Source organism: Triticum urartu, chromosome 7A (genome assembly GCF_056163025.1).
Source record: "Triticum urartu cultivar PI428250 chromosome 7A, HENAU_Tu73, whole genome shotgun sequence".
Taxonomy (NCBI): Eukaryota; Viridiplantae; Streptophyta; class Magnoliopsida; order Poales; family Poaceae; genus Triticum; species Triticum urartu.
In genome coordinates, this window is record NC_141879.1 from 41631475 (window position 1) to 41658377 (window position 26903).

General features: G+C 46.3%; 1 long non-coding RNA gene across 1 annotated transcript; it reads left to right on the top strand.

Annotated features, from left to right (window-relative positions):
- The first annotated feature begins 1335 nt into the window (after positions 1-1335).
- LOC147957478 (uncharacterized) lies at positions 1336-2902 on the top strand. Its single transcript, XR_015610666.1, has 2 exons — positions 1336-1736; positions 1823-2902. It is a non-coding gene; the product is annotated as an uncharacterized LOC147957478 (long non-coding RNA).
- The last annotated feature ends 24001 nt before the right edge of the window (positions 2903-26903 follow it).

A 26903-nucleotide genomic window follows, 5' to 3' on the forward strand; every position in this document is an offset into this window, starting at 1 on the left:
ATGCAAAAAAAAAAAACTCTTCTATTTTGACCATATTTCTGCTCCAAAATGTACTTCACAATATAAAATAATTAACACACGGTCTTCCTTAATGATCTGAATTCATGATGGAGACCTGGTTTCTATATATAGCGTAAGTGTTATTTAGACATGTGAAGATAGGTGGAGAAATAAATTTCGGGTTTGGGTGGCGGCCTGGTTTCTATAAAAACACATGCATATTTTTCCATTCTATTTCAGTTTTCATGGGGTCCGAGTGACAATGTCTGGCATCAAACTAATTGGAGATATTATTTTCAACAATCTTTACATTCTCTTCAGCAAGACAGGATAACTCCCTATTCAACCAATAGAAACAAAGAGTGTTTTACCTGCCAAAAACAAAAAGAAAAAGGAAAAATAAATAAGAACAATTAGAACCACCAAATATACCTCAGTTTTGCAATGTTTTCCATTTAACACGTGATTTTTCTTAATGACCCAAGTCCTATGTGTTCATCGAAAATGGTGTCAAATATATAGGAGCGGGTAAGTGTTGTTTAGTATGTGAAGGTAGGTGGGGAAATTAATAAAACGCTCTGACTAGAGGTGGCGGCCCAGTTTCTATATAAACACATGCATTTCTACCATTCTATTTCATTTTCGTTAGGATATTCTGCCATTCTATTTCACTTCTCACGAGGTATGAGATATGATGTCTGCCTTTGTGATCAAGAAAACAAACTCAAGAAACCATTTTCAGTAATCTTTACATTTTCTTTAGCAAGGGGCAACAATTCAATTAACAGAAACAAACATTGTTTTAGGGACCACAAAACAAAAAGGAAATAAAAATAAACTGAAAACAAATTGAAGCAAAAAAAAATAAGCTTCCTCTGTTTGCGATGTTTTAAATTAAACATGTGATTGTGCTTAATGGCCCAAATCCTTTGGCAGTAGTTTTCTCTCTCGGTATGTGATATGTGGCACGTAAAACAACTGTTTGACGAGATTTTGTCGCGCCAAAGTATCTATGAGCATGGAAAGTGTTTTTATAATGTTTTTCCGAACTATTTTCTTAGAATCGCAGGAAGAACAAATGTGATAGTGCTTTGCATGTACACGTATATGGGAAAACTTTCCCATGCGTACGTGTATCTAGTTAAGGCTCACAAGATGGCCATTGTTGATGCACTAGCTATTTTTCTAGTGTGGACAAAAGAATCAGAACCGAATGCATGCATGCATTGCATGCTAATTGGCATGCTTAATCATGGATATATTAATTAAATATTCCGGCCAGCCCGTGACACGGTGTTTTGGAGCATTAACAACTCGGTTGCTTATCTTCTGAAGCTACATGCACGCGAATTGCTTGGGCCCGTCTAACAGCCAGGAAAATACATGAGAGGTAGATACGTCCGGTTGGTAGCAATTGGATAAGCATGCACCTTAAACTCACACGGTTTGAATGGATTATCATCGCCTCCGCGTATCTTGCAAGCGACCCGTTCGTCTAACAGAAAACTGGCGGCGGCTTGCGCTGCACCACCGCAGCATCCAGCCCTAGCTCCTTGCCTATATAAAGGCAGAACTCCACGCGCACGGGGGGCACACACGGCCGCACGGAGGAGAAGTAGAAGCCACGATGGCTAGGCCCTGCAAAACTTTCTTCCCACTCCATACAATATCATGCTAAGAATCTCTTCCATATTTATGTCCACCACCAGCAAGAGACTTAGGCCATACCAGAGAAGGTTTTGTTCCCGGCTTTCTCCATCATCCGGCCGGCCGGCCACATGTCTAAGGTAATTAAGGTGAGATTAATGATTATTATGCACAGGTACGCAGGGAGCCAATACGGGAAGGTTGATACACACAGGTTCACCGGTGGCCGCCGGGCCGTTCACACGCGCAGGTGGCGGCGAGGCCGTAGCCGACCAACGAGAGAATTGGCTGACAGTATAGGTGTAGCAAGGCAGATTAGATCGGATTGCACCGATCGTGGGTTTGTCTGTCAAAACAAATACAGATGTAGGTGATGAACATAGCCGAGGCAGATTAGATCGGATTACACCGGTCGTGGATTTGCTTGTTCACCCCAAATACATGTGCATGCGATGAAGATGGCAGGTGGCAGATTAGATCGGTTTACACCGGTCATGGGTGTCCTTGTCAACCCAAATACAGGTGCAGGTGATGAACATGGCCACAACAATTTTGATCGGTTTACACCGGTTGTGGGTATGTGTGTCAAACAAAATATAGGTGCAAACGATGAACATGACAGCGACATATTAGATTGGTTTACACCGATCATGTGTTTGGTTAGCCAGCCTAAGTATAGGTACAGATGGACAAGATGGCTCAGAAAATTTGATCGGTTTACACTGATCTAAATATGTGGTCCTTGATCCAAAGAGGTGTTGGTACCTTGATGGAAAAGAGATGAAAGAAGATCAGATAGTAACATTAGCACTCAGATTTTGAGGCATGCTATTAGCAGATGCTGCAGATTATGCAAAGTTGAAGTGGATACACGGGTCGAGGCAGTATAAAAATTAGTACAAGCAGCATAGTAGGGATAGAGCCAGTCGCCCACATGCGAAGTCAGCTACAAGGTCGCCGTGCCGCCGACGCACAACCAGCACTGGGGGACACACACACAGGCTGCTCGCCGCCAGGCTGCTGGCATAGATGGAGCCTTGAACGTGCACATCTCGCATAGTCTCTGATGGTGAAGCCATGCTACCCCTACCCTGCTACTCACCAAAATCCTGTAGTATACACTGCATCATCGGCGGTCGCGTCGACACGGCCACATGTTCTTATGATAAAAAATGATGAGATCTTGAAATCCTCTTTTCTCACGGCTGGTTGCCTCATATTAACAGATCGGTTTACACCGAATCCATTTGTTGCCTCGGATCATTTTAGATTGGTTTACCAATCCAGTCATGGCATGTAGTAAATATTTGATAGGCAGATCAACCAGTGCATGGCTTGGATTCGAATCGCTCCCATAGCAGATCGTTTCCGTATAAAATATATTTGGAGGCAAATTGCTGGTGCCGGATTTTGGATTCGGATCGCTCTCATATAGCAAATCGTATCCGTAGAGAAATATCTATGGAGGAGTTAATATGGTGCTTGACTTGGATTGAGATCACTGTCATGGTCGCCACGCAGAAATATTTAAGAGGCAGGTCACTCATATAGTTGATTGCTTTCATGCATAATATGTGAGGAGTGAACTAGAATGTTCAACTTGGATTCGGATCACCCTAGGAGCAGATCGTTTCCATGCAGAATTTTAGAGTTGATAGCGCTACACTTGGAACAGTCATTTAGCCTGACCGTGGAAAGTTTGGGCTTGAAAGTATTTAGTGCCGTGACAGATCCAGCCATTTATATTTATATAAAAGACTCAGCTCAAGTGGACTCGCACTGGCGCACCATTTTTGTATGATGAGAAGGCAGTATGACATATTGCAATATTATTTGTCACGAGCTAATTAGCTTAGCCCGTGCTGGACATTAAATATCCAGATCTAAATGTCTTTCATGATTTTGTGAACAACGTGGTTACTCAATATGATGACATGCCTAGCACGTAAATCTTGATATTTCATTGACGGCCCTCACGGCCCTCACGGCCGGAACCTTTCACTAGTCTTGGCCGACAAGGCTAGGCATTTTCTCCTTGACCGACGAGGCCGGACACACTATCTCCTTGACTGATGAGGCTTGGAGACATTACCCCTTTCCGCGACCGATGAGGCCGGAAATCATGTGTCCTGACTGATGAGGCTGGACGCACTATCTCCTCGACCGACGAGGCTTGGAGGCATTACCCCCTTTCCGTGACTGACGAGGCCGGACTCACTTTGTTCGCGACCAACGAGGTCGAACACAATTTTGAGGCTTCACTATGAACCCGGCGCCGACGAGGCCGGACGCTTCATACCAGGGCCGACGAGGCCTTAGAACATTCATGTCTGTCACTTTTACTTCTCAACATATCATGAGAATATTTCAGGTTACAAGACGACGACTATCATCGCAGCTTAATTGGAGATGTTCCGCGGATTGCCCCGCGGATGTAATTAACTGGATCGTCTTACGAGGCTCCGGGAACCAGAGCCTCTACAATCGCTGGATATTAGTCAGATGTACTTGTCCATGGCACAACCTATGTAATCATGTCGGAAACCGCACTTTGTAATTCTTATGAGAATTAATAAAGCAGTATTTCCCTATGTGTTCTTGTCCCTTTTAGTTATTTGTATACGAAAGTATACTGGCACACCCGCATTTTTTATTGGTAGTAGTAGTAGTGGTGGTGGTAGTCGTAGTGGTGGTAGTCGTAGTAGTACTACCACTACTACCAGTACCACTAGCACTATGCATCGATCACTTGAATTGCAAGTGTCAACGGGCGTCTCTTAAGCGGCCTTCGCAACGGAGCTCTCAATGGGAGAGCTGGTTTTAGCCGCTTGAAAATGGAGTCAGGTAAACAGGTATACCTTCTGTCAAGGCGAGAAACATAAGCTTGATTTGTAAAGAGCAAGTGTGGACGTGACAAGAGCAGCAATGGCAACAGAACGGTTCTTGCTACGTTTTCAAGATCACAAAAGTATTTAATTCTATCCCTATGCCTCCTAGTCATACATATTCATCGATCATGTCTCGTTTCGTGCCCACCATGATCTCCCATGTTTATGTGTACTGAAACATACTTTATTATATGAAAACAATCAAGGCAGAGTTATCGGGAAGTGCGAGGTGTGGATGGATGAGAGATGATGGGCTTTCCTGCGTGTTCTCGTGAATATGGAGTCGGATATATAGAAGAGGTCCATTGGCGAAAAAAAAGATATATTGGAGAGGGAAAATACTTTTTCGATATGTAAAAGTAGGTGGAGAAAATAAAATGCCACTTGTAGAGGTGGCGGTCTTGTTTTTTATGAACAAATACATATTTTTCAATATGTCTCATTTTCTTCATAGGCTCAGGACAGAGGTTTCACATACGGAGTATTCAAGGTGTCCTACTGGCATCCGTCCGGGAGGACAAACCTTAGCCGCCAGGACTCGGCCCCCTTCTCCCGCGCTCCCTCTCCTCGCCAACGTCGAGTAAAGCCTGGTCTACAGCGGCGGCAATGGCGGGGCTTCTTCTCTCCCTGCTCAGTGATGGCAGACATGTACCAGCGCTGGACGGCAGCGGTGCTCTGACATGGGTACATCGGCGTGGTGATTGGCACTGGCGGCGTGGTCGCGAGCGTTGGCCGCCGTCATGGTGGGGTGCACGGCAGTGGCACCCATATATGGCGGCTTGCGATAGTTCGACCAGATCAAGTCCTCGTCGTCAACTGGTGGATCGCGTCTCCTCACTCGCGGTGCGCTCATGTGGGTTCTCCCTAGGGGCGTGTTTGTGCACACGAAAACTTGGGGACTGGCAAGGGATGGTTGGTGTGGCTCTTCATCTGTGTTTGTTCAGATCTAGACCACGAGCTGCAGCAGGCAGATCTAGTAGGCTTCAGCTGTTCGGGTAACGACGCACCTGCTCTGACCTAGCCGATGGAGTGATCGGTAAGTACCATACAACTTTTTGAGGTCATTTCTTTCCGGCCTTCTTGTATCGGGAAGAATTGCACACCGGACAACTAGTTGTTTTCCACGTGCTCCTTATAAATGATGCAATCGTTGATGCATGCGTGGTATCTAATGTGCACCAGATCAAGAGGACACACGATTATCTTGACCACCTCGACACTAGTAGGACGCATGTTCCCCACGGGAAGAACCTTCTTTAGATACTTGAGAAGCTCATCGAGGCTTCTGTCGGTCCACTTGTTTTTAGCCTTCGTGTTTAGAAGTTCGAACGTGAAACTCAAGCAGGTCGCCTTGGAATCGCAACCATCATACAATGGAGTCTTCGAGCCTACCTCCAATTGCGCCAGGTTGGCCTCCTCTCTAGAAATAGCTCCATCGCTAGTCGTCTTCTAGTGAAGCGGGTCTCGAACATGAGTGTCCGCATGACTGAACTTAGTAACGACGAAGGCTGCGGCGTGCCACGTCTTCTCCGTCATGTCCGGCCTCTTCTCCACCTTGTCCGCCGCCATTTCCAGGTACGTACATTAGTCTGACGTGACGAAATGCCAATAACGCCAGCATCCCTCTCGGTTGTGTTGAGTATCCGGAGAGTGTGAAGCAACAAGAGACAGTAAAAAAGGTTTACACAGGGTCTTAATCTAAAAAGAAATATTTGAGCGGGGCCCTGCTGCACGTCTGCGCCTGTGTCTCCGTTGTGCCGTATCCTGGAAGGGTGTAGCAAGATGATCATCTGTAAAAGAGAAAAACCCAGGTGAAAGTCTTCTTCCTAAAAATTGGTTACTCTTAATGAACCATTAAAATGCAATCTAAATAGGGTCAAGCCGAACTGTAGCCCTTTTTACATGCGGGAAGCCCCTAGCACCACCTATGGGGGTATATCCATCGACCCAATCTCAGGTTTGTCTGGGCTGTTACAGCTAGTGGTGCACCGGACTCGTCTAACCGTGTCCGCGGTCTTGACGATCTAACATTTATTCTGGTTGGAGAGGCCGTTCAGTGTTTGGCTGCTAGAGCCACGACATATTCCTCCGCACGTAAGGAAAACTTTGTGTTTCCGCTAACTATGATGATGTCAAGTGGACCGGACATCTTAAGCTTAAGATAAGCGTAATGCGGCACTGCATTAAAACGAGCGAAGGTCGTTCTTCCGAGTAGTGCGTGATAGCCGCTTCGGAATGGAGTGATGTCGAAGGTTAATTCTTCGCTTCGGAAGTTGTCGGGAGAACCGAATACAACCTCTAGTACTAGAGAGCCCGTGCAGCGGGCCTTTGGGCCTGGTATTACTCCTTTAAAGGTAGCATTGCTTTGGCTGATTCTTGTCGGGTCTATCCCCATTTTGCGGACGGTGTCCTGATATATCAGATTAAGATTACTGCCGCCGTCCATAAGGACTCGGGTGAGATGGTATCTGTCAATTATTGGGTCTAGCACCAAGGCAGCCGATCCTCCATGCCGGATACTAGTCGGGTGATCCCTGCGATCAAAAGTGATCGGGCAGGCCGACCAAGGGTTGAACTTGGGGGTGACGGGCTCCACAGCGTATATGTCTCGGAGTGCGCGTTTGCGCCTCCTCTTCGGTGTGTGAGTTGCGTAAATCATGTTCACTGTTTTGACCTCTGGTCGGAATTTTTTTCTGTCCCCCAGTGTTCGGCTAGCGAGGCTCATCCTCATCTTCACTTGGTATCTCCCTCCCCTTGTGTTCGGCGTGTAGCTTGCCGGCTTGCTTGAAAACCCAGCATTCTCTGTTGGTGTGAATTCCAGGTTTGTCGGAGGTGCCATGAATCTGACATAATCTGTCTAGAATCTTGTTTAGGCTGGACGGTCCATCTCTGCTGCCTTTAAATGGCTTTTTCCGTTGACCGGGTCGAGAGCCCCTGAATCCGGCGTTTACCGCCGTGTTGTCTGGGCTGTCTTCATTGTTTCGACGCTTGCTTTTATTGCGTCGCGGTTTCCCGTTGCCATCCCTGACTTCGGATGTGCCTGGGTTGCTGGTGCCGCTACAGGCCAGCCAACTGTCTTCGCCCGCGCAGAAGCGGGTCATAAGGCTTGTTAGGGCTGTCATTGTCCTCGGTTTTTCCTGGCCGAGGTGTCTGGCGAGCCATTCGTCCCGGACAATGTGTTTGAAAGCCGCTAAGGCTTTGGCATCCGGGCAGTCGACGATTTGATTCTTCTGCGTGAGAAATCTGTTCCAAAGCTTTCGGGCTGACTCTCCAGGCCGTTGAATTATGTGACTTAAATCGTCTGCATCCAGAGGTCGGACATAGGTCCCTTGAAAATTACCCCTAAAAGCATCCTCAAGCTCTTCCCAACTTCCAATTGAGTTTTCGGGGAGGCTTTTCAGCCAGTGCCGAGCTGGTCCTTTAAACTTGAGGGGCAGGTATTTGATGGCGTGGAGATCATCTCCACGAGCCATGTGGATGTGAAGGATAAAGTCCTCAATCCAGACCCCAGTGTCTGTCGTTCCGTCGTATGCCTCTATGTTCACGGGCTTCTTCTCTCCCTGCTCAGTGATGGCAGACATGCACCAGCGTTGGACGGCAGCGGTGCGCTGACATGGGTACACGTGGTGATTGGCACTGGCGGCGTGGTCGCGAGCGTTGGCCGCCGTCATGGTGGGGTGCACGGCAGTGGCACCCATATATGGCGGCTTGCGATAGTTCGACTAGATCAAGTCCTTGTCGTCAACCGGTGGATCGGGTCTCCTCACTCACGGTGCCCTCATGTGGGTTCTCCCTAGTGGCGTGTTTGTGCACACGAAAACTTGGGGACTGGCAAGGGATGGTTGGTGTGGCTCCTCATCTGTGTTTGTTCAGATCTAGACCACGAGCTGCAGCAGGCAGATCTAGTGGGCTTCAGCTATTCGGGTAACGACGCACCTGCTCTGACCTAGCTGGTGGAGTGATCGGTAAGTACCATACAACTTTTTGAGGTCATTTCTTTCAGGCCTTCTTGTATCGGGAAGAATTGCACACTGGACAACTAGTTGTTTTCCACGTGCTCCTTCCGATAAATGATGCAATCGTTGATGCATGCGTGGTATCTAATGTGCACCAGATCAAGAGGACACACGATTATCTTGACCACCTCGACACTAGTAGGACACATGTTCCCCGCGGGAAGAACCATCTTTAGATACTTGAAAAGCTCATCGAGGCTTCTATCGGTCCACTTGTTTTTAGCCTTCGTGTTTAGAAGTTCGAGCGTGAAACTCAAGCAGGTCACCTCGAAATCGCAACCATCATACAATGGAGTCTTCGAGTCCACCTCCAATTGCGCCAGCTTGGCCTCCTCTCTAGAAATAGCTCCATGCTAGTCGTCTTCTAGTGAAGCGGGTCTCGAACACGAGTGTCCCGCATGACTGAACTTAGTAACGACGAAGGTTGCGGCGTGCCACGTCTTCTCCGTCATGTCCGGCCTCTTCTCCACCTTGTCCGCCGCCATTATCGGTCATCTCTTCGTCAGGCCCCATGTCTTCATTGCCTGCCCCGTCGACGTCATCCTCATCATCTTCTTCACTTATCCATCGAGTATTGCCATTCTTGAAACCAGCATGAGCATGTGCGCCTTCAAACAGTCATCCTTATAGGGGTCGAGCCAGACTCCTCCTTTGCATCTTCGACACGGACATAAAATCTCCTTCCCGTTATTTTCATACATGTCATGCACCGCGGATCGCAACCATCTTTCCACCATCCTTCCATTGACCTTCATGATTGCTTGCACAGTTTAATAAGCAAACGGATTATAAACGCATGCATGCATGCATCAAAGTCATGCAAAAAATTGGCATGGCCTTCCCTAAAAATAGGACATATAGAGTTTGCCCGAAATTCGCTTAAACGGAAATAAATTGACATTTTGGCAAAACATAAGCAACTCTCATGTCATGCACAATTAGGCAAATAAAAATAGAGGCGGCAACTCATGCCACATGCACAATTTCCATCATATCACCCGATTCGGTCATATCGCGCGTGTGCACGCGCGCGCACACACACACACGCGCGCGCGCACACACACATACACACAAGTAGGGAGGGGAGAAAAAGTGAGGAAGAGAGAGAGAGAGAGAGATAGAGAGCACGGTGATGAGGTCGGTGTGGGGGAGGAGATGGATCTAACTAGTGTAGGGAGGGGAGAAAAGTGAGGAAGGGAGAAAAGGGTGCATTAATGGAGACAGTGAAGGGGGCATTAAAGGAGAGAGATGAGAGGTAGGTGAAGGAAGAGAGAACAAAGCAAGTAATGGGGGAGAAGCAAGTGAGGGAGAGGAGGGGAGGGGGAGGGGGAGGAGGATGGTAAAAGGTGGATGATGTGCAATAGCAGCAGTGCAGGTTCGGGAGACGCGCTACTGCTAAGTGTAATAGCAGTAGTGCGGTGTCTGTGGATTGCGCTGCTACTAAGTGGGGCCCATCAAGTGGCACAGTGTAAACATAGTTGCAACGTTGGGTTTTCTACCCACGCTACTGCTATCGGTTTGGCAGCAGCGTGGGGCCAGCAGGCTGCGCTGCTACTATAGGTAGCCTGGTGGGTACGGTAAGGACCACTTAGCAGCATCACTGTGTGGCATGCCCGCGGTACACCTACATGCTTACCTGTAACGCATGTTTGCTCCCCTCGCTACTATAAAGTAGCTGTAGCGCGGGCCTATTACCCATGCTATTGTTAAGTCTCCACCTATAAGGTATTTTCTAGTATTGACCCCCTAGAGGACTAACTTGTGCACAACCGGGATGAAGCACACATGTGCTCCATGCGGGAGAACATGAACAAAATGAAGAGACCAGAAAACTCAGAATCTGAAAGAAAGAAAGAAGAAAAAAGTAAATAAAGAAAGAAAAATGGAAACAATAAAAGACCAGAAAAAGGTATTTCAAGGGGAAAGAATACAATGCACGACATTTGACAGTGCTGGGACACACCAATACACCATGGCATGGAGAACTATAGCGCTCCACACGCCAAAAAGGTGCCCAAGCTTCCCACAGACAAATGGCTCCCTAAGGCCTTATACAATGCAAGGTGTTTAGATAAATAATTAAGTTTTTTCTTGAAAACTGGTGCTTATGTACAGGGTATACACTTAATTTGGCACTCTCTTCTAGAGATAAGCATTGTCCCTTCGGATAAAAAATCAGTTTATTTTACTAAGCACCTTCTTCCGAGAAAGGGTTTCCCCCGCTTTGTATTACAAAGTAACCACCACAATACAGCTAACGATAGGTGCTGGGGCGGAAGCAGCATAGTCACGCCCAAAAGAAATGGAAGAGAAAACAAAAAAGAACAAATGTCAAGAACGGCGGATCAACGAAAAACAAAGAAGCTTCGCAACCGCTGCGCCCACCGGACAACTCCCACCAAGCTCCACGACTCCGGAATGCCGGAACCAAGCAATACCTCCAAGAAGGGATGCGACGACGACGACGCTGCTGCGAAGGGTTTCCCTCGGTACGTGGCGAGGGGATAGGAAGGGTCACCCCGACGCCCTCCAGGAAGGACTGACGACACCCGCAAGCGCCGCCACGCCAGTGTCCGCCAAGCCGACATGGATTTCTCCCGATCCCAACCCACCCCTCATGCACTGCGGAGTGCGCCACCAAACCTACCACTACCCTCCACCAACACGGACTAGAAGCTTCCACGCCGTCTCACCACGGCACCACAAAGTAGGGTCTGCACAATGATGAGGAGGAGCCGAGACTAGGGCAGCAGCACCGTCGGTATGCGGGAGGGCTCAACCTCCACTGTCAATGACGGTAACCGACCAGACGCAATAGTAGGGGCAAACCAGACCTGTGGGCACACAGGTCCGGCCGGGCGCTCAAATGCCCGTAAAGCCCCCGCCTTCGCGCTGCACAAGATGTGCCAACGGCACCGCCGCCCGCCGTCCAAGCCGCTCCACCTCATCACCGCGCAGAGAGCAGCAAGGCAACACCAAGACCGGCCCGCTAGGACCCAGATGGGGCCCATAGGGCCCAGATCTGGGCCGGGTTCACGCCGCCGGCCGACCTACGCCATCCCGCTGCCCCGCCGCTAAAGGGCGTCGCCACCGGCCGCCACCAGGCCGCTGGGCCGCCGTAGGCCAAGTTACACCGCCGCCGAAAACGCCGACCGAGCCGAGAATCTGCGCCGGGAAAGAGCAGGTGGCCGCTACCTCCAGCCAGGCCGCGCGGGCAACGCCCGTCCGCGTCGGCTGGCGGCAGCGGCAGGAAGAGGAGGTAAGGGCGGACTAGGTAGCGCGGTAGGGGAGCCGCCCCGGTCGCCCCGCTCAGGAGGGCGACACAGAGGGGGGGGGGTACAGGCAGGGAGGAGGAGGGGAGGGGGAGTGGGGCGGGGGAGGCGCTGGGGAGCCCGCGCCGGCGGCCGGCGGCGGCGGGGGGAAACCCTAGCGGGAGGACGAGAGGAGCGGGTCGCGGGCCAAGGTCACTGCGCGCGTTCCAGATACGTCAAAATGACATAAGGTTATCTTTACCTAATAATAAAGGACGAAACCTTTAATAGATCTCCACAAGTCATCCTTTTATATCCGTTGATTTTATGTTAACCTTAAAAATTGACGGCTGGGATTTAAAAATAGATCCATGAGATTGAAGGACAAACGTCTGGTTTTTCCTATTTAGATAGGCTTCGAGATCGAGTTGTTTCATTACGTGTACGTATTGGACACGGACACTTGATGTAATATTCTTAGTCCTGATTAATTTCTACGTCCATCTAAATTATGTCACTGTGGCCACGCTGTGTTTGTAAGTCGCCCGCATGCCCACTTTCGTACGGACAGCCCGTACTGGCACTGGATAGAATGGCCAAGCTGCTAAATAAATCAGGGATTTATTGTGGGGGATAAATAGAATACGATGAGACAGACGACAAAGCGCAAATCGATCGAGCTCTCTTGATATCCAAGAAAAAGCCCTGCAAAAAAAGAAATCCAAGAAAAAAGGGTCGAGGAGCATGAGGAGATGGAGCCGACTGAAAATCACGCTAGCAGCCCAGCTTCGGTAGACGATGAACGGCGAGGCATGCCGATGCCCTCAACAAAAGAACCAGCAATGGCGCTGGTGCCGACAATCGATGCCCACGACAGAAAAAAAAAAGCAGCATCAGCTGGCCGATGCCCTCACGAGGAAGCCGTCCTCAAGGACGTCGTCTGCCTCCCGTGCGTAGTGGCGCCCAAGGCCGTTGTCTTCCTGCTCGGGATAAGTTTGGTGAGACGCCGAGCCCTTCGGCCTTCACGGCTGTGTTGGCTACACCGACGAGAATGACCTTTGTTAGAACGATCTTGGAAGAGAGTCTATTCGCCCGTCTGCGTGCGTCGAGGACGCCGCCAACCCGGCTCTTTCCCTGACTGCTGTGGAGGCTTGCTGTGTTCTTCACTTTTTGATTTGGGTGCATGGCTGTGTGTTCTTGACTTCTTGTTTGTACACGTGTGTGCTGGGTTTTTATTTTCGTCCAAAGACGTAAGGCCAGTGTGTGTGCTGGGTGTGTTGATGCTTGAGTGATGTGTGCGTTTGATTTATTTTTTCTGTAGAGATTAATCTCTCGCATGCAGATGTTTATGGTTCAAGAAGCTTCAAGAAACTTTTCTGACAGTGCAACTGCCTCGGGATTCGGCCAAGGCATCCCGGAGCGTATGCGTTTCCATCTATAGTGCTCTTGTGTGTCCCATCGATGTTCCTAGCATGGATGGCCCCAACGCCTTCCACTTGAACTTCAGTGAAGGATGCCATGCTGATGCCGTTGTTGACACGGTGTTCGCTGGTCGAGGTCGGTCCGAGCTGCATGGCAGTGTTTTCATGCTACTCAAACGAATACACAACGCAAATGAAATTACACATCTCATGTTGTCATTTTATGCCCCCACAACTCAGTAACGACGAGGATGTTAATCTTCCCTTGCAGACTACCCCGTCCGATTCCCTCCTCATCGAGAAGTGCGCACGGTGGACACTCGGCACATCTCCTCAGTCCTCAACGTCGTGCTTCCGCATGATTAAGCGAATAGATCGGTAAATACATCGCGACGGTCACGACTCACGACTACGTCGGACGCAAGGCTGCCGTAGCTTTCCTCCCTCGGACTTCTTCTTCTCCCTCAATGTGAGCACAATATCCTCTATGCATGCCGTTACTATTTTTTCCTGAGAAAAAACAAGTAATTTTGTTATGGGTTTTTCAGTTTCTTTTGTTTGTTCTTGATGCAATTTGGGTGGATAATTTTTTTTTGTTTTGATGATATTCTCAACCCACTCAAAAAATCAACTAGCGAGGTTGGTTGCACTCACATCAACCTTAGCTTTAAGGAACAAGGACATGTATGGTTCACTTTGATAAGTAACAACAAGTCTCGTGTATTTATTAGTATTTTTCTTGCTAACTTTTCAGAATCATGGAGCTACCTATTATCTAGACCTATGTCAGGACTGGTACATTCCATGACTCTCTAATTTGTAGAAATAATTTATCATTGATCATGCATTGTCAGAGTGAATTACTCAACTGGGAGATCGGAAAGAAACGAGTAGACGGCAGTTGGAGATCGCATCTCAACCCTAGCCTTAGCTGATGCAAAAGAAAATTAGACTCTGCGGAAATGTCTGGCTTTGTAGGTATATTTTTTTTCCGTCGCAACGCATGGGCATATGTGCTAGTTTTCTACTAAGCACCTTGATAAGATCTCTCACTAAAAGCGATACACATCACCACCACCACCACCCCTGCGCGCTTCTTCTACCTGTCGATCGATCGCTCGTCATCGGGCATTGGATAAAGGCGGGCAGATCAAACCATGCAATAGGACGTTTCCAATACCAACAACAGCTCCGTCTAAAGCAATTATACCAACTCCAACAGTTTCTAACATCACGAGTCGAGCGTGTGCGGGGTTGCTGCAGGGGCGGTGTGGCTTGACTAGCCGGCCAGTGGGCTGTGCAGCTGGGGCCTGGGGTTATTTATTGTGGGCTTAATGCCATATGTCTCTTTCTTTAAGCACTTGGGTTGGACCGGTGGCTAAGGGTTAGGCACGCGCCTTTTTTTTTCGGGAAAAACTTACAATCTATTCATATTCAATCATGGTATTACAACGAACACTAAAAATAGTAAAAATTACATCCAGATCCATAGACCACCTAGCGACGACTATAAGCACTGAAGCGAGCCGAAGACGCGCCGCTGTCATCGTCCCTCCCTCGCCGAAGCCGGGCAAACCTTGTTGTAGTAGACAGTCGGGAAGTCGTCGTGCTAAGGCCCCATAGAACCAACGCACCAGAACAGCAAACGCTGCCGATGAAGAGTGTAGATCAAAAGGATCCATCCTGAAGACACATGAACGAAGACGAACAACGAATAGATCCGAGCAAATCCACCAAAGACAGATCCGCCGGAGACACACCTCCACACGCCTACCGATGATGCTAGACGCATCACCGGAACGGGGACTAGACGGGCCCTTGATTTGGTGAGTTTGCATCGAATGCACGAGGATGTGGGCGTGGATATGTGCTGCCCGCTGCGAGTCCTACTAGGGCTCGCCTGCAGAGAGCATGTATTGGGCCAGCCTATTAGCCACGACGTCAAGTCGCATTTTCTCTTCTTCTTTTTCACATTTTTGTTTTCGTTTGTATTTTCTTTATTATTTTTAACCTTTTTAGAACTGAAGAAAACAATAAAGAAAGAAGGAAACCAAAAGGTAAAAAAGGGAAGAAAGAAAACAAAAAATCATGAATAACATAAGCAAAAAACGAAAGAAAACAGATGAAAAAGGAAGAGAAAACGAAAGTGGGAAAAAAGGAAAAACGGGGGGGGGGGGGGGGGGGGAGGCACTCAAGCGAACCTGGGCCTGTCCGCTATGGTCGTCCGTAGGCAATTTTGTGTTAGGAATGGGCTGACACATAGCTGTCACGTGAGGGTGCTCTTCTGTTACTGATGAAAAGATGACGCTCAGGAGTCAAGGATGTTCTTGTCCTGCCGGAACCAGCGCATGAACGCCAGATTGGGAACCAGGCGAGCGGCATCACTAGTTCCTTTCTGTCAGTAATCATGGAGGCTGGGACATGTATGCTGCCATTGAGACAGCTGAAGATGCCCTGGCTACACAGGGCATGTTCCACCTATCACCTAGGAGCGCCACAGGAGGAAATTTATCAGTCAGCCTCATGCTAATCTGGCAGCTATGGAGAGACGAGATCGACATGCTGGTGAGCTCCGATCCAGAACTTGCGGCAGTCGCCATGAAGGAGTTGATCCATCAGAGCACTACTGCGGTGCTGCCCATTCAGATTTCAGTTTTGGCATATTCACGTACCTTGGTTTACAAGGCATACACGAGATTACACTCGATTGGGAAGAAAGGTTAGGGTCCTAATTAACTAGGGAACAAATGTGCAGGCTAGATATGCCGCCATATATTGCTTAACAAAAATGTTTACAGGAATCAAATCGTAGCAACTTTGGTGGAAAGAGTAACCAAATAAATCTACCCGGCTGCAATGTGCTACGTACCGACTTAGCTTAGGTTATCTGTAACCTCTAGATAGTCACTTGCAAATTGCATGCTCCATCCGGTGGATATGGTACAGATGTAGATGATCCGGAAGGACCATGATACCATTTCGTTCCTATGGTACAAACATGATAAGATAGGCCCGACCGTAGAAACATTGCAGGGTCTTGCTACAAGTGAATCCATTTATTACATGAACAAAATCAGAAGACGGAGTTATGTGAAGGTGTAAACGTGGACGGGTTTCGTGCATGTTCACACAAGGATAGGCGTCCTTTGGTTTACAGGAATTTCATAGGAATTCTAGAGGATAGGATTCTTATAGAATTTTTCCCTTTAGAGCCCTTTGGTTCATAGGAATGGATTCGTATTCCTACATAGGATTGGTTCCTATCCTTCACATTTCATAGGAAAATAAAAAAGAGCCTAGACTCAATGGAAAAATTTCTTTGGTGTCAACCAAATGACATCTTGTTTCCTATTCCTACTCATAGGATTTGAGATACATGTCATCTCATTTCCTACAAGATTCCTATTCCTATGATAATCCTATCCTATGAACCAAAAGAGGCCTTAAGAGTCTAAATATATAGGATGGAAAGTGTTGTCTGAACATGTGAAGGTAGGTGGTGGTAAGTTAATAAGATGCACTGGCTAGAGGTGGTGGTGTTGTTTCTGTAAGAAACACACGTGCAGAACCATTTATTATATTTCAGTTCCCTATGCCCTGAGCTACAATGTGTGGCACTGATATCAACAAAACTGATTGAAGAAATCATTTTCAGGAATCCTTGTGTTTTCTTTAGCAAGGGCAACCTCCAATTTTCACCGGACGCAGATCATCTGACGTGCCTTCACGCACGGCAGCACCACGGGCAAAAATCAGCCATTTGGTCACTGCCCAGCATAGATTCAAATAGCCCGCGAAATAGCCGCAATAACTGCGCTATAGCTGTTCGGGAGCCTCGCCGCTAAGCTATGGCTGTTGCCGTGAAAACCTCAACATATCCCTCTAAATGACAAAAAAATCAGCAAAAACCTCTAGAAATCATCTCTCCTACCAGAAAATTTTCTGCTATTTGCCGCTATTGCCCGCTATGGCGGCCGCTATAGCTGCTGGGAGAGGCCGCCGCGAAATCGTTTCTCCCGCGATTTTAATCTATGCTGCCCAGCCCATCCAACGGACCTCTGTTATTCATCAACAATCTCTGAAGTGTTTGAAGAACTTGCTTGTTTCTCTATACACTGAAACATGTCGGGCCAAAAATTGCAGCGCAGCAGCCTCGTTGCTATCTAGCTGCAGCCGTTGCATCACTGTCAAGCTGCCGCCGCCGTCGCTGCGTCACCGTTGAACTGCAGCCGCTGCGTTACCGTCGAGCCACCGTTGCTGCCATATCGCCGTCGAGATGCCGCAGTTGCATCCCATCCCATCCTCTGTCTAGTCCTCTGAAGTTGAAGTGCCTCAAGTTTGCTAGTAGTCTGTAGTTGTGCCTGTTTCTCACCCCAAAAATTGCAGCTGCGGTGGACGCGTTGCTGAATCAAATAGAGCCATTGCTTGCTAAAATACTGGGACTCACAACACATAGCAAACCTTGCACAATTCAAATATAGCATAGTCTGTAGTTTTATCAGGGAAACTGAAGTGCTATTGCAATTTTCATCCCCTAATCAGCCAAGCATTCTTCTAATAGAGTACTCAAAATTGTAGAACTGAAACTCAAGTGCTACTGCAATGTTTAGCACTGAATCATCCAAGAATGCTATTTGTACTAACAAAGTACTGAATATTTTAGCAATTAAACACAAACTATTTTGCAATATTGAACACTGAAACTCAAGTACTAACAGAGTACTATTACTACTTATATAAATCTCCAAAATACCAATAACATGAGTGTATTTCACAAAACTACTGATACATCGACTTTCCACTGCATGCAAATCTAGAAAGCACTTCCTTTAATTATCAAAAGAACTTGTCACGGCAAATGGCTTCAATGTCCTCTACTGTAGATGTCTGCATTCCAAAAAACAATTTTATCACGATGTACAGCTGCTTGGTTGAACATACTAGCAGACCACAATTTCAGATGACACTTACGGTCAAGATATCGGTAAAACTAGGTGCAATAATATAATTATCTGCGAAACAATTACTCCCGGTCACATTCTGGTTGCTCCAATAATCATTGTTTTCTATGGACTGGGATTGTGACGATGGTCCCATCCCATCTTCTCTTTATTTCTATACTGGGGTATGTGTAGGTGGAAATGCACAAGGCTGGATTCGACATCGAAGCGTCCGAGTCATACATGTTTATTGAGATCGTCTTGATTTTATATCTGCCACTATCCCCCATGTTTTTGTGTATTGCAACATAGTACTTGATATATGAAAATGGACGCCAGAGAGTTAAGGGTGTGTTTGGTTTGAGAACGAAGTAGAATGGAATGTCATGGTTCCGTTCCACTGGAATGGGTCGATTCTGTTCCCGTGTTTGATTGGGGATATTTGATGGAATGGAATGGTTACGTTTCAATGTTTGGTTTGAGGGATATAATGAAATGAATTCAGTTCAACCACTCTTTATAAAAATGATGAGGCTGCCTCTTAAATGCATATATATACAAAATGAACAAGTATAAAATCTTTATATTTCTAGAAATATATTATTGGAATTTTCAGAAGCATTTACATCGAATTGTACTTTCAATTGAATGTTTGCAATGACTTCTGCTATTGAGAGGACAAAGACATGGGTAAAAAATCATCAACGAGCGAACAATCAAGGAAATTTGCCCGCAGATGAAGCGCAACAACACTCTTGCTGTTGACCTCGAGATGGTTGCACAATAAGAACAACCCCTGTCCATCCCATAGATCAGGTCCCAGAAGTAGTGCTCGTCGCTGTTGTAGCCCACGTCAGATCAGGTCGTCGCCGTCCCTGGCACCTCAGCTCGTCGCCGTCGCCTAACAGACCAAGTCGCCGCCGACCATGGCAGATCGGGTCGCCGCCGTCTCCTAGCAGATCGGGTCGCCGCGTCGCCTATCAGATCAGGTCGCCGCCGCCCATCCCATAGACCAGGTCGCCGCCGCCCCGTTGCGGATTCGCTGGCCTGGTCGCTGCTGCCCATCCGCCGGACTTGGGAGAGACGAGTGGAGAGAGAGCCGTAAAGGAGAGGGGTTGGGGGAGAGGAGGTGAGTGTGAGGGGGAGAGGAAGCGGGCGAGGGGAACGAGCGGTTCCGCGTCGTCCGCTCAATTTCAAGGTATCATCTCGTTCCGGATATCGGGTCCACCTACATACTGAACGCGAGAATGAGGCCCAGGAACGGGTCCGACCCGTGACATTCCAGCCCGTTCTTGCAACCAAACACACCCTAAGAGAAAGTGTATTGTGGGAACGAGTCCGGTCCACCTACATACTGAACGCGAGAATGAGGCCCAGGAACGGGTCCGACCCGTGACATTCCAGCCCGTTCTTGCAACCAAACACACCCTAAGAGAAAGTGTAAAGCATGGATGAATGAATGATGATGGCCTTTCTTACGAGTTTATGCAAAAATGAGGTCAAATATATAGGAAAGGAAAGTGTTGTTTAGACATGTGGTTTTGCTGAATAAACCAAATCGTTTGACAGACTTCTTCCACACCTCGACGAGCGCCTTCATGGGCACCGTCAGCTTCCTCGCTGGCTTACTGCAAGCATAGCAACGGGAGGGCGGACTACCATCACCAGGGCCACTGCGGCCTTGCCACCGCCCTTGCTGCTAGCCTTGGTTGACGTGTCGCGATCTGAAACAAGTTTTTATTCCTACATCTCTTCCTTGGTGCAGGCCGCGGGGCGTAGTTCAATTCTGAGGGCTTTGTGCCGCAGCGGTGGCCGTCAGGGTGGCGGAAGGGTCTTGTGATTCGGGGCCATCGATGGTGGCGATGGCGGTGGTGGTGGCGGACCTAGTACTCTACCGATTTCTCGGCCTAGTGATCTACCACTTCCTCTTGTTTTTACGACGCTAAGGACGCACCTATGCTATGTAGAAAAATGATTAATTGGTGTGTGTTTTTTCTTTTCTAGCCCCTTAAATATTTGTAAGTTGGTAGAAACTTCTAAAACAACTTTGTCCAAAATTGAACAGCGTATATGATATACATAGCTCGTGTTAACTATCGTGTTCCTCGATATCAGGTTTTAGAAACAAAAAACAGACCAATTCAACAAGCACAATTATTATGATACACAAACAACTATACAAAAACATGTTTATACAATAAAATTGCTTTCCGTCACACTGAGTTGCTTTTGAAAGAATCAGTGCATGCCTAAAATTTAAGGTAACAACGTTTGCACGGAAGATAAAGAGAGAAAATTTTAATTATAATAACAATAGGCTAAAAACTTGCTTTTCAACCCGAAAAATCATAACCAATGATCAATTTATTGATTTAGTATAGAATAAGCATGTTTGGACAACTAACTTGTTGATACTAAGTTGCTTCAAAAGTAGTATTATGTATCGTAAAAATTGTGTATAATTAATTTTAATGATACACAAAGAATTATGTACTAAAATCTTCCTTTTAACGAAAAAAATAATTAATCAACTTACTTTTTGTAACATCAAAGTTGTTTTAGGACGCGCTTGGGATAGATGTATTTTGTATGGGGGTGTAGAACTTACAGGTGTATGTTACTGGCCGCTTAGCAATTTTAGGTTGGAAATAAAACGATGGGCCAAGCTCTGTATTTTTTACAGGCGTAGCTCAAAGCAAAACGATAATCCAAACAGGGCTTTAGATTTTTTTTTTTTGAGAATGTTTCTTTTCAAATCTAGTTCTGAATTCCATATCATGAGAAATGTAACGGCAAAAATGTGATTTCAAGGAAACAAATGCAGACATATTGAAATGTGATGTGACTCCTATCACTACAGGCTGTAATATCTTCTTTCCAGCCAGTACAATACCACAAGTCATGTTTGGAAGCGACAAGATGGGTAGTGAAGTCCTGCACCATGGAAGATCGTGCGATCATATTGCTACATGTTAAAGGAACCATTCAAGTATTTGTTTCTTTCTCGATGCCTCCCAGTCATACATTTTCATTGACTAGTAGAATGCCTGTGCGTTGCTACGGGCTATAATACATATAAATAAATAAAACAAATTAAGGTCGTCTCCAAGGTCGAAGCTCATTTCTCTCTCAAATGTCCGGGCGTGTTCGGGCATTAAACGGGCGCCATGCAGGCTCTCAATAACCAACTGGATAGTCCGGGCTCCCCCAAATCCAGCCCATATGGGGATAAATGTGATTGCCTGGACTATATGTCATGTTATCTTGAACACGTAGTCCCAACACAAAAACCCCATCCCATGACGCACTTTTCCTTTTTCCTGCCGGACCCTCCCCTTCTCACTCATTTCCTGATGCAGCGGGGCATTTCTCGTTGGAGCCCTCTCCTCTAAAACCTGATGTGACCCAGCTCATCTTCACCATGGCGCCTTCTCTCCTTCAAACCGTACTTACCCGCGGAACGCCAAGGATGAGTCCCCCGCCAACTGCCTTGCTTTCCACCATGATCACCTCTCCATGTGTTTGTGTCTATTCACCACCGCCATCAAGGGGGGGGGGGTGCTGCTCATGACGCCCCCAAGCTAAGAAGAAGGATCTGATGTCTCTTGAATCATTGTCACATTGTACCATAACGTACAATGTCATGCATTGCGACGAAAAAAAATGGTGTCTGTTGTTGGGCATGCAATTGATACATACCCTGCCCGTTATTAACTCTTGAAGCAACCAAACCAATGCATTTACCCTTCTATCCTAACCAATCAATTGTACGTGTTGATGAAAAAAAATATGAACCGCCCGCTCATGCAGTTTGCTACAGATGGCATCTCTAATGAAATGCAATTTGCCACATTTTCTAAAGTAGGGATATTATTCCACTTAGACAGTCGTAATTGATTCGACCAATCCCAATCCACATTCGGCTCACTCTCAACCCTCACTCTTATCACAAAGTACATTAACTCATGTTCTAAGTGAGCCAATGACCGACAACATTGTGGCATGCTTGCAACATGGGACAAGGGCGACAATCATCCTCTTGTCTTAGTGCTACTACCTACTGGTTCTATATTGGACTTACCCTTCATCCAGGCTCTACCATGATGGCACGACACTCATGTGTGGCCAGGGAAAAAGAAAACTATGAATAGAAATGTTCTTCCAAAGCATGAAAAATGTCAATGTTTCTCTCCTCTTCCCTCCCTCGCGCGCACATGCCTGATTTGTGACACAAATTTATGTACCGGTGAGAAGAGCAAGAAAAAATCCCCTCACTTTCTATCTCCTACACCAAAAACTGCCTTGATGTCACAAAATTTACCAATTCTACGCTCCAATAAACCCAATGAAAGAGAGGGCATATCATGTTGGAACCTTGAGTTTCCCTTCAACACAAGTTGGACCCGTTAGCTAAATACAACATTCAAAATGTTCGGAGTTATCAGGGAAAACCAGCTAAAACGTAATAAACAAAAATCTATACAAAGAGAAAATCTAAAGCGCACACCCAATGAACGAATCAAGCTCACATGACAACTTAATATAAGCTTATTGTAGCTATTCTAATATCTGAGAAGTGCAAACTGTAAACGCCATTGTCTACTGTATGAATTCTTAAGAATAAGAGTGATGTTACTATGCAAGATACAAACTTGACAGCGACAATGTACTATGGATGCAGGATGTTGTTTATGATTGATTGGTTAGGCTAACTTGTTAGAGGCCAAAAACAAAATAAAAAACTTGTTGGCTGGTTGTGATCCTCTATCGAACGGAACTATAATTGAAGCCGCCAACACATCATCAAGAATTAAAGCCATGGCTCTTCTAGAAAAAATAATAGTGATGTATTGAAATATGTATTTGACGGATTGAAGGGAATCATAACTGGTCAACTCATTGTATCCTTCAATACCTAAGATGAAAAAGAAACACTCCAATATAATTACATATTCTCTGACCACCCTCTACACAAGTTCACAATGAGGAAAAATGATACGTTCAATTCTGGACAATAGATTAAAAACCTGTTTGCTCTATGTATCAAGAAAAACCGCTGCTAGAGTTCAACAAGTAAAACATTGCTCAAGAACGGATGTGTGATTTATAATATTCTGAAGATTACGTGAAACAGAACCTTGCTGGAGCGACACTGTTCCACATACAAATGGAAATACCCACCTTGGATAATCTTTCTGTGAAACCATCCCATATCTTCTTATTAAATTCATATGTGTTGTCACCGAATTGGAATCCATGAACTCTCTCTAGTGTTGTAAGCCCACAAAAGAAGCATATATTTGAGTTTCAGAGAAAAAAAATAAGTTTGTACCCATAACGACATAAGTTGCAAGGACTCTATTGAACATAGAAGCTTCCAAAAAAATTAATTAAAAAAGGGTATCCTCTAAATCTAGCGTAGATGCATAACAACTGAAAGTAACAAACATACATGCGCCATAATTTTACTAATAACTACTTGCCTAGACATAATGGGAGTCGTTGACAAAGGAGGTGGATCCACATCCTGCTATGTATGAGAGGAACATCAGCTATGAAATTTATCTTCGAGATACTTCCATCTTATACAAGCTAAAATTAACTTGTCAACACACCTTTGACTTGAATTAGCATGGCTCTTACAATACAGAGTGTTCACTATTTTTCTGAAACCTACCTTTCTGAATCAGAATCAACAATACAGAGTGATCACTATTGAGTACTGAACTACACATAGTTTGCAATTGACGAAAAGCTTCATCAAGTATATCTGTGTATGTAGAAGAGGCCAAGGAGAGTACTCTGGCGAGAGCGTACGTCATGGAGCGAGGCTCCAGTCCAACACTCCCAGCCCTCCCATGAGGATGCCCACCATACGTTGCAGTCCTGTAGCTTGTTAATTAAGTACAAAAACGAGAATCAATACCTAAGAGAAAAGTTGTTTTAGAGCTCGCATGCTCCTCAACTAAGTAGATGACTGGAATAATACCAATGGTACACAATCTGGGTGAAGCACAAGCCTTGTGCGTCCTCCACCATGCTCCTCCTCCTCCTCTAAGTCCAGAGCACTGGCCGGCCCCGTTTTCGTTCTGCCTAGGTATAGTCTGCCGAGGTGGCAGGCTGGCAGCAGCTTCGCGACAGCCTCCTCCGAGCTCCAGTGAACTGGCAACGTTGGTGCCAGCGCGCGGCGTAGTGGAGCTTGCCCCCGGCAGAGCTGATCTCCGAGTCCCACATGGCGCCTTGGCAGATTACGATCTCGTGTCGCGTCGAAGAGGACGACCATGGTAGTTCGCGGCCGGGTAGGGCATGGCGGGGACGAGACGTCCGCCCAGGATGCGGTTTTGTCGGCTGGCGAGTAGCTGGTCGGAGGTGGCCGGCATCGACGAGAACGGCACGGTGTCGTCACGATCGGACCCGGCCGTCGAATGGAAGGAACGCGCTGGCAAGGCGATCCGGCGCGTCCATGATGGCTGCACGAGGCAGCGCTACGCGCCCGTGGCCGGCAGTAGGTGCACCAACGAGTTCTGCTCTGCTCGCCCTACCATGTGCACGTTCAAAACTCACCCGACCATGCGCACATTCTCTGCCGCCGCCGCGTCTGCCTCGTCCAAAACAGCTTGGGGGAGAGACGAGGAGGATTTGAGGAGGCTGCGAAGGAAGGAAGCAAGATTTACGGGATAGGCAGACGAAGGGGTGGGGTTTCATTCGATCGATGGGAGGCGGGGATCCAAAGCGTGGGGTTTTTAGGAAGGTGATCTCATATGAAACTTGTGATTGTCAAGCATGGCACGCGTGATTAGTGATTTGTTATGAAGAAATATATATTATTTTATTATGGAAGATTATCGAGAAAATCTCGTGTCTGTATTTTAGGAAGGTGATCCCACATATATGGTGTAATTTCTGAATTTTGAATTACTTATTGTTTACATAATTGAATTGAATCAACACCTACCAAAGGAACCATGAAACAAGATCTCTCCTTAATGGGGTTTGGTTTTTTAATGGGAGGAAGAAAAACCAGTGAGAGAAGGTGGGACGAAGTAAAACCGGATGAAAAAAAGCCAGACGAAAAAAAACCAGACGAAAGTGGTGGGACTATTCAACCAACTCATCCATTAGGAGTAGAGATATTGTCTTGATTTGTGTCCACCATCATCTCCTGTGTTCATGTGTACTGAAACATGTCAGATGAAAAATAGTCAAGAGAGAGTTATCTGGAAGTGTGAAGCGTGGATGAATGAGAGATGATGGGCTTTCCTGCATGTTCATGCGGCAATGGGGTCAAATATAAAGGAGAGGGAAAGTGATATTTAGACATTTGAAGGTAGGTGGGGGGGGGGGGGGGGGGGGAATACATCCTATAGAGATGGCAGTCTGTTTGAAGAAATGCAGCTTTTCAACTATATTTTACTTTCCACGGGTCTGACTAGTAATTTTTGTCCCTGTGATCAAGCAAACTTGCAGAAGAATTGTTTTCAACAACAACTAGATTTTCGTTAGCAAAACAGCCTATAATTTCAGTTAATAGAAACAAGTACTGTCAAATACAACAAAATATATAGAAACAACAATCCTTTGCGTAATCCATGGGGTTTCTCCTTTCTTAGGTAAGTAAAGAGTAGTAATTGGGACGCATTTTGTTATATCTGGTGCAAGGAGGCTTAATCTGGTATATGACGACTGTTTGGAACACCTAGGTGCCTATACTCTTTAAGTTAAAAAAATGTTCCCATTTTAAGAAAAATGTTTGCATATCCAAACTTTGTTCTGGAACTTGGAAAATGTTTTAGTTTTTAGAAAAAACGTTTTCAAAAAATGTTCTAGTTTTCAGAAAGTGTTCATGTTTCCATAAATTGTGCACGTTCTCAAATTTGCTCTACATATTCAGAAAATGTTCCCGTTTTCAGTTTTTTGTGATTCCAAAAGTTGTTCCTGTTTTCGAAAGTTGTTCTTAAATTTCCTGAAATGTTTCTGTTTCCAAAAATTGTTCATGTTTTCAAATTTGTTCTGTAGTTTCAAAAAATGTTCACGTTGTAAATTTGTTTGGTATTTCCAAAATTGTTCCTGTTTTAAAAATTGTTCGCAAATTTCATTATTTTACTTTTTTATAGTTTTATATTTTTACTTTGAATTTCGAGCAAAAAATCAAAAACACGAAAAAAGAAGAAAAAAACGTTTGGATCTTCGTTGTTTTTGGTTCTTATATTATTGCGCTACAAATGTAATCATTTTGTGGGATTATGTCTACTGGCTAGCACAGTCGCCTCTTTCACCAGGGCTCCTGCGTGTTCTCGTGAATATGGAGTCGGATATATAGAAGAGGTCCATTGGCGAAAAAAAAGATATATTGGAGAGGGAAAATACTTTTTCGATATGTAAAGGTAGGTGGAGAAAATAAAATGCCACTTGTAGAGGTGGCGGTCTTGTTTTTTATGAACAAATACATATTTTTCAATATGTCTCATTTTCTTCATAGGCTCAGGACAGAGGTTTCACATACGGAGTATTCAAGGTGTCCTACTGGCATCCGTCCGGGAGGACAAACCTTAGCCGCCAGGACTCGGCCCCCTTCTCCCGCGCTCCCTCTCCTCGCCAACGTCGAGTAAAGCCTGGTCTACAGCGGCGGCAATGGCGGGGCTTCTTCTCTCCCTGCTCAGTGATGGCAGACATGTACCAGCGCTGGACGGCAGCGGTGCTCTGACATGGGTACATCGGCGTGGTGATTGGCACTGGCGGC